The following is an 8,861-nucleotide window of genomic DNA, read 5'->3' as shown; positions in this document are numbered from 1 at the left end:
CCTATCAAGGGCCTTACATAACCTCTCTGGAAACACGAATCTGTTCGACCTAATCCCCGCCCACTTGGCCCCCCTGCAAATAGCTGCTTCATCCCCATTTTTGTTCTTATCTAGTTCCCTTACGCTTCTACACATTTCAATTAAATCGCGAATTTCGTTCCCCATGCAAAAATTAAGGCCATATCCTAACATTAGCACTTCATCCCTACTTAGGAGTCTCTTAGAAATGTTCTTGACTAAATCAAAGTTCCCTTTTTCTACCCACCCCGACCTATCGAAAATGGCAACAAGTCTGTTCTCGTGTAGGTGAGAACTACAGCGGGCACATACCTTTACATAACTGGCAATTCCTTTGAAAACGTTGTCTAAGCTGGGGCCTCTGTATTTCTCCGTCAGTTTTCTCCTGATTTTTCTGCTTTTCATCCTTAATTCTTCCAATTTGATCTTTTTCTTCCTTATGTTTTCCTTCATGATCTCTTCTACAAAACCAGGAAACGGATGTTCATCAGTGTCTCTCTTTCGTATCTTTTCCAGCCATTTCGGTGCCACACAGTCTGCTATGCAATTCTTAAGGTACCGGATTTTGTTGTCTGTCACCGCTAAACCTCCTTCTCACTTTCTCATAATTTCTTACTTCCAACATGGCTCTGCCTCCATACATTCTTTTAAAGCTCCTGAAACAGTCCATATCGAGGTCAAATGTATTAACTTTATCACATACACAATTGTTCTGTGCATTAGTAGAATTACTAAAAGGACCTCATTCAAACTGGATGGTATCTAATGGAGTTTTTTATTCAGAAATAGTTACAAGCTTTCTTGGACAAACAGTCCACATTATCAAGTATCCGCACAATGAGCAGACGCGTAGTCCAGCTGTATTTATATCTGTGTGCTGGGTACTTTTAATCCTATAATCGCCTAGCTCCTCCTGTGTGACCCCCAGCCCCTTGTGATCTTGGTCTTTCTCTGATCCCTTCTTCCAGGTGTCCGTTTTCCGTGTGTTCTCTTGCGTTTTTCCTGCGTTTCCTTGCTACTTTGTCCAAGAAAGCTTGTAACTTTTTCTGAATAAAAACTCCATTAGATACCATCCAGTTTGAATGAGGTCCTTTTAGTAATTCTACTAATGCACAGAACAATTGTGTATTTGATAAAGTTAATATATTTGACCTCGAGATGGACTGGTTCAGGAGTTTTAAAAGAATGTATGGAGGCAGAGCCATACTAGAAGTAAGAAATTATGAGAAAGTGAGAATGAGGATAGCAGTGACAGACAACAAAATCTGGTTCCTTAAGAATTGCATAGCAGACTGTGTGGCACCAAAATCCCTGGAAAAGATATGAGAGAGTGACACTGATGAACATCCGTTTCCTGGTTTTGTAGAATAGATCATGAAGGAAGACATAAAGAAAAAAAAGATTGAATTGGAAGAATTAAGCATGAAAAGCAGAAAAATCAGGATAGAACTGACGGAGAAATACAGAGACCCCAGCTTAGACAACGTTTTCAAAGGAATTGCCAGTTATGTAAAAGTATGTGCCCGCCGTAGTTCTCACCTACACGAGAATAGACTCGTTGCCATTTTCGATAGGTCGGGGTGGGTAAAAAAAGGGAACTTTGATTTAATCAAGAACATTTCTATGAGACTCCTAAGTAGGGATGAAGTGCTAGTGTTAGGATATGGCTTTAATTTTTGCATGGGGGACGAAATTCACGATTTAATTGAAATGTGTAGAAGCTTAAGGGAACTAGATAAGAACAAAAATGGGGATGAAGCAGCTTTTTGCAGGGGGGCCATGTGGGCGGGGATTAGGTCGAACAGATTTGTGTTTCCAGAGAGGTTACGTAAGGCCCTTGATAGGTTAGGAAAATACAAGGACATAAAGATTTGTAAGGCAGACAAAGGAGGGTTGGTTGTAGTAATGGGTGCCGTAGAATACGAGAATAAGTTAGAACAACTGCTAAACGATGAAAACACATATGAGTCTTGCAACAAAAAAACGGACATTAGGGGGGTACAGTGCAATTTTAACAAAAAAGTAAGGGAAGCGTTGACAAAAATCCACGACAAGACCAAGAGAAAAGAATTAGAACATGGAGTAAAATCAGTGGAAAGTCCAGAGATCCCATATATTTATGGTAGCCCTAAGATCCACAATGAAGGGTGCCTGTTAAGACTGATCATGGCATCGACGAGATCACCGCAGAGGAGGCTGGAGAAATTTCTTTCCAACATATTGGGAAAATGGATAGGCTTAGTATCCGAACTGCATTTAAATCATAACATGAACCTGATAGATGAATTATCCAAAATTAACGTAAAAGACTGTAAACTTGCAAGTTTGGATGTAACTTCCCTGTTCACTAACGTACCAGTAAAGACGGCAATGGAAATAATAAAAAAGAATATGGAGGAGGGGGTTTATACATGTGCCATAGATCATGACGTTTTAATAAACTGCTAACAGTGGCCCTCAGCGTTAATGTTTTCAAGTGGGGCGAAAACCATTATATAAAAAAAAAATGGCGTGGCCATGGGTTTGTCTTTCACCAATTCTAGCTAATATCTTTATGGAATGGTTTGAAAAGGAAGAGGTGGGCAAAGTAAATAAAGGGAACTTAAATATCGTAAAATGGGTAAGATATGTGGATGACATCTTGAATATTTACAAGGGAGAAAGGGAAGATCTACACAAGTTTTTAGGAAACATAAAGTTCACAATAGAAGAAGAAAAGGAGGGAGAAAATCCTTTCTTGGATGTCCTGGTCAAGAAGGAAGGGGAAAATTTAAAATTCAAGGTATATGGGAAGAAGACACACACCAATTCATTCATACATAGGTTCTCCAGTCATAGGAAAGAAATAAAAATTGGATAAATGACAGAGTTGGCCATCAGGGCTTATAGGATTTGCAGTCCCGAATTTTTAGACGAAGAGCTGGATTACTTGAGGGAGAGTTTTAGGAGATTAGGCTACCCTAAGTATTGGTGGGAGTGAGCACACATCAAAGCAAGGAAAAACTATTTTGGGGAGAGGGAAAGGATGGAAAAGGAACATTTGGTAGGAAAGAAAATAATTAGAGTCCCGGACAACAACTCTATTGCACCCATCAACAGAATGCTAAATAATTTCAAATTAATAGGCAGCTACATAAACACCATCAGGAATAAAATAGTTAGAAAGAAAATTGGTAGAGGGGGAAGAGATTAGAGGGGGGTTATATATGGCAGCGTGTCTAGACTGTGAAGAAGGGTACTATGGCGAAACTGGCAAATCATGTAAAGAGCGAAGCAAACAACATCTGCAGAAAATAAGGCATTATAATCAGACATCGGCAGTTGCCAAACACTGTTGGGAAAATGATCACAGAATAGACTGGGAAAATATGAGTTTTCTGTACAGGAATACCAACAAAACATCTAGACTGGTTGTAGAGAATGCCTTCATAACTTGCACCAACAACACGATGGCAGGGAACACCGGAAACGGCTTTGAAGACAGCATATCTAGAAAAATCGTATACTCCACAGTAGCAAGGGAACGAAGGAAAAACTCAAGAGAATGCACGGAAAACGGACACCTGGAAGAAGGGATCAGAGAAAGACCAAGATCATGAGGGGGTGGGGGTCACACAGGAGGAGCTAGGCGATTATAGGATTAAAGTACCAAGCACATATATAAATACAGCTGGACTACACGTCTGCTCATTGTACGGATTCTTGATAATGTGGACTGTTTGTCCAAGAAAGCTTGTAACTTTTTCTGAATAAAAAACTCCATTAGATACCATCCAGTTTGAATGAGGTCCTTTTAGTAATTCTACTAATATATATATATATATATATATATATATATATATATATATATATATATATATATATATATATATATATATATATATATATATATATATATATATATATATATATATATATATATATATATATATATATATATATATTTTACAATAGTGTGAGTCCCATCTTAGAAATCTTGAGAAAGAACAATGTCACAGTGAAGGACCAGGTGTATATCCAATGGTTCTATCAGGGCTGGTTAATTATATCATTGAAACGAGCTTGAGTCAGGTGGTACTGCCATATTTCCTCTTGCAGACATACCCCAATCATGACAGCAGCACCTGGAACAATTGGGCATTGCCTCACCCACCGTAAATATAAGATTAAAGGACAAATTGTTAGCAGAAATCCCTGAATTCGAAGCACAGAAGGAAGGAAGAAGTCTGCTACTTGCTTTGCAGAAAGAGGTAGCTTTAGCCCTATCTCAGACATCCTACTATTCAGATACACTTGTGATTGTTAAAGCAGCAAAGATACTGAGGAAGCATATTCTGGATCATCAGTCCAGATTTGACGGCACCTTTGGTAAAGGATTCATCAATGATGCCATACCTCAAAGTCTGCTCCAGTTAACTAGAATGGTCGAACATGAAGACACGAGTTTAACATGGCAGGTCAGGTCTATGTAAGAGTTGCACTTGGAAATGGAAATGTTTAGGAGAAGAAAAAGCTAAGTGTCTGGACAACCTCAACTCCTTACCCTTATTTCTGAAAAGATGGCTCCTATAGCTGTACTAATGGAAGAGGGGGTTGGCACAGAGTTTAAGATACTAGGACTGAGTCATTCGGACACAGATGGATGTTGGCTCTGAAAAAGCAGGCAGTCAAAGATGTGACTTGATTGATAGTGTTCTGGTCTCTCTCGGGGTCCTGCGATAGGGGACTATTTACCAACTCTTAGGATCGCTGGCTTTTGAGCCTGGAAGGCATCCAGATGCATTCTGGTTACGTCTAACTTTCTCTTTTTGTGAATGCTGACAGTTAATCTATGCCTCAAGTCATACAGAAGGTGCGGACATCTTAATCAGTGACTCTGGTCATTCAGGTGGCCAGGAATCTTCTCTGAGTTCAGGTCAATGAGGAACTCAAGAGAGGATTAGAAACAACAAGGGACTAATAGAATGAGATCGAAGGGGCAATTTTCCACGACTGACCTCCAGCATGTTGCAGCAAGCAAACAATTGTTTTGTTGGGAAATTTTACTTTATTCTTGAAATTCGAGTTGCCTTGGGAGTGTTAACTTTCTTAGCAGCTCCCGCAACAAGTACTGTAGACTTGTCACACCCTTTATTGGGTGGGAATGTCTGCAGGCAAGGCAAATTGAATTTTAAGGATTACTTCTCTGCTAGCCCTTGGTTGTTTTAATGAACTTAAAATTAAGTTTTCTGCATTTTGGATAAATGCAAGTTTTATTGCACTGATGGCAATAGTTACGTTAGCACAGAATCAATTTGCTGCTGGGAGTAATTTGCATTAGTAATTAAGGGCTAAAATTAAGCAGCATTTGCAATAAATCACAATGAAAAATGTATCTCATGAACTTTATAATTCATGTCATGATTAAATATTATAGATGTAAGATAATTTCATAGGATTATTATTAGAATTAGGACCTATAAGTTAGCCATGCATCTAAATATAAGATTATTTTGGTTATATAGATTCATGTGGTTAGTTGTCTTGATGAGGTGATTTAAAGGTAGTACTCTTGGTCTTGGGTTATGTAATGCCACGGTGCTTAGGCATGGTGGTGGCACTGTACCACATGTTGCACTAGCGTCGTGAGGGCCTAGTGGCTCTGTGATATATAACTAATTTTCCCTCACAAGGGTTTTAAATTTACCATGCAAGTAATTGCATGAAAGGAAATTCAAAGACTAGAGGTGCCAGAAGGCATTCTACATTGGTCAGAGTGTGATGTTTAGAAAGGAGAATTAGGTAAGGTAAATGGTCGGTTGTTAGAAGGCTTAAAATTAAATTACAAATGATTAAAGTTACAAGAAGAAAATGTTGGTGTTACAAAGTGTGATAGTAAGAGAAGTAACCTGGTACCATACTGTGGTTTGGGTGCCAAATTAATTAATGAAAATGGGGCACTATGCCATATGGGCATGAGTGCCAAGCGAGATTGGTGGCTTTCATAGGCTAACTTGACGTTCTTCGTCGCTGACTTTTCTGCCTTGAATTTATCTTAGTTTGTTTGTTTTTATGCTGTAGGAGGAGTCAGTGGGACTGAATCGGGGGAAGGGTCTTGAGTGACCCCTACTCCGGCTGCTGCGAAAACCAAAGCAAGGGTGATGCCAACAATTTCTACCATTCACCATTGTAGTTCTGTGATTTCTGCAACCAGCTGAGATCCTAGAGAATTGTCCACCAGAATCTTATCTTCTGAGGACTGGGAGAGAGAGGAAGAAGTAGTTGTGAGTGCTAGGAGTTTGCAGGTTGCAATGACCAACTCAGACAAGGGTTGTGAGGCCACACCAGAGGGTGAGCTTCCTCTGTGGTCAGGGGAATCTGGAAGGGACCCTAGTAAACTTCTGGTTGGCTCTCTTACCGACATTGGTAGCAGGTCCAAGCTGGGAGGTGAGAGGTGAGCCAGGCTGGGATCTCCTGAAAGGAGGACTATGGTGTGCTCTGGCACTGGCACTAAGGCAGGACCAAGCACCGGAATTAAATCTGGAATTGGCTCAATGTTCGGGACGGACAGTGTGGCACTTCTCAGGGCTTTCAGTGGCACTGGCAGGGAATTGGAGAAAATTTTTGATCTAATGAAGGGAGATCTATGGTGTGCTATGGCACTGGAACTAAGGCAGGGCCTGGCACAACAATTAAATTTGGTAAGGGCTCAACATTCGAGAATGATGGAGTCTGGCACTGCTCAGGGAGCTCAGGTGCCACTGGTTCTGAGGCAGGTCTGTGAAGACTATTTGTGCCCGATGGAGACTTTGAGGAGTTAGGACCCCTGGGTAGTCTTGAGTTAGGTGGGAACAGAGAGTCCTGTCCCAGGAGGAGGTCATAGCCTCCAGGGGGTTAACTGGCTACTGCAAGTGTGCAGATCCAGGTTCTGTTGGGCTGGATGACCCTCAACCAAACTGTTGGGAGTATCAATTTTACATGATCGACACTCTCGATGGTGATGAATTTATGTTTGTCAATTTTAGCCCCATTGGGGATCTTGTCTTTCCATATCAGGGAGATTTGCAAGCCAGTGTCTTCAAATGCCTTGACCTTGTGTGTAGGGTAGCTACTTTGAGGAGTTGCCACAAATATAGGGCCCTCATCTGGAGGCCCTAAAAATGGATGATTAGTGACTGCCAGGACAATGGCAGGTGTAGCTGATTTGCTAGGGAAATCCTTCTAGAGGACAGAGTGCCCAAAGACCTTGCAGGCATTGCAATAGCCTTTGCTGAAATCCTTTCTGGGAGCTGGGGAAGATTTATGATGTTGCTTGGATTGATCAGAGAGAGGTGTTGCAGCAGCTCCTCCCTTAGATAAAAACTGGGATTCCAAGAGCCTCTTTCTTTTGCAATAAGTGCATACAGGAGGCGTAGAAGAGGTCCCATTCTTTGGTTGGGCTGGCACTGTGGCATGACTAGGAGTTATTCTTCAATTCAGGGAATTGGAGGGAGGAAGATAGGTGTCCCAATTATCCGCGAAGCGGCAGCATTTAACAAAAGTTTTGTGACATTTCTCACATAGCTAGGTGAGAACTTGGAGCATAATAAAAGAAATCCTCCAGCTGTATATGCTCTAGCAGTTCCTCAGACATTTTGATGTTGAAGGCTTCCAGCCAATGCTTAACAGCTTGAGTCTTATGATATACCCAATCTGTCCAAGTTTGCCTGCTTCCTTTGGTTGGCCGTGCCAATGCTGTCCCCAGCGTCCAGGAATGATTTCATAGGTTTTGAGGAATGCCTTTCTGACGTCAAAGCACTAGCATCTAAGGAGCAAAAGACAACCAGGACCTTTCCACCCACATATTTTCCTAGGAGCAGGGAGATCTCCGCTTCGGTAGGAGAGAATTTCTGGTTCGTCTTCGTTCCTCTCTAGGATCACTGAGATGATACTATAGAGGTGTGAATGAGGTGTGGAAGGTGGTGGAGTAGCTGGCTCTGATTGGGCTGAGGCTGCTGCATTAGCTTTCCGAGCTTGCTCCAGCTTGAGTTCCTTGTCCTTCAGAGCTAGCTTATGCTGCCTCTGTTTCCCCTCCTTTGCTTCTCTCTCCTTCCTCTCTTCTTCTCTCTGTTTTCTCTCCCTCCCCATTTGCTTCTCTCTGCTTTCTCTCCCTTTCCTCCTTTGCTTTTCTCTACTTTCTCTCCCTCTCCTCCTTTGCTTATCTCTCCCTCCTTTCTCCTTCTCTCTGCTGCCTCTCCCTCTAAAATAAGGCATCTAGCTGCTCCTGCACCCATCGGACATGGTGCTGGCGGGTTAGGGTGTGTTGCACTGGTCTTGGGATGGAGCGAGCGAGGTGTGGAGTAGGGAGATTGTTAGCCATGCAAGCAATTGTACAGAATGGAAATGGCGCTCTGCTGTTACAGGGTATGATTATGCAATGGTGTGGGCCAATGGGTGGCACCACTGGTAAATGAAAGAGTACCTGTGGTAAGCTACTCAGTAATGGGAGTGCCCCTTTTCCAAGATGGTACCAGCACTAAGTGTGAGGTTGTTCCGAAAAATTAGCATGTGGGTCTGCTAGGAGAAAATGGATGACACTAAGCCAGATTCTAAGGGCAGTAATTCGGTTGAGTGCCTACAAACACTGTTGCAGTACTCCCTTTGAAGAGGGTAGCACTGAGAGCTTTCGTTGGAGTAAGTGGGTGGCACTCTTGGGACCGAAAAAGGGTTGCCTGAAGTGAAAGTAAGGTTAAGGGTACGCTGGTGGCACTCAATGCCAAGGGACACGGTGCTAGCTGTATTTGTATACACAGTAGTGGTGGTGGTTGTTTTGGCACTTGGGTGCCAGGGGTACAGAGAACCAGATATGTGGCACTCACAGTGTG

The sequence above is a fragment of the Macrobrachium rosenbergii genome, chromosome 43 (assembly GCF_040412425.1).
Source record: "Macrobrachium rosenbergii isolate ZJJX-2024 chromosome 43, ASM4041242v1, whole genome shotgun sequence".
Taxonomy (NCBI): Eukaryota; Metazoa; Arthropoda; class Malacostraca; order Decapoda; family Palaemonidae; genus Macrobrachium; species Macrobrachium rosenbergii.
Note: the sequence above shows the minus strand (reverse complement) of the source record.